This window comes from Schistocerca gregaria, chromosome 10, assembly GCF_023897955.1.
Source record: "Schistocerca gregaria isolate iqSchGreg1 chromosome 10, iqSchGreg1.2, whole genome shotgun sequence".
NCBI classification, from domain to species: Eukaryota; Metazoa; Arthropoda; class Insecta; order Orthoptera; family Acrididae; genus Schistocerca; species Schistocerca gregaria.
Window position 1 is genome coordinate 184,619,271 of NC_064929.1, and position 321 is coordinate 184,619,591.

A 321-nucleotide genomic window follows, 5' to 3' on the forward strand; every position below is an offset into this window, starting at 1 on the left:
GAATGTTGCCCAGCAACAGAAGTGACTGTTGCAGCCTGTTCTTTGTGAACTGGTTCTGGCACTTTATGATATATACATGTAACTACACAAGCTCTTTAATTGTTCAGCAGTGGCTGAGTGAGTCATTAGCAGTATTTAGAGGGCCAGAGAAGAAGAAAGAGTTCTGAATCATCCGAAGTCTCACATGTTGCATGCAGTTAGTTTGTCTTGTTAAAAGCAGTTTGAGGAGAGCTTGTTGGAGATGAATTCAGAAGCAGAACTGTTGTGGCATCCAAAAAAACCAAAGCTAGTAAGTATAAAGAGCTATTTAAAGAGTTAACA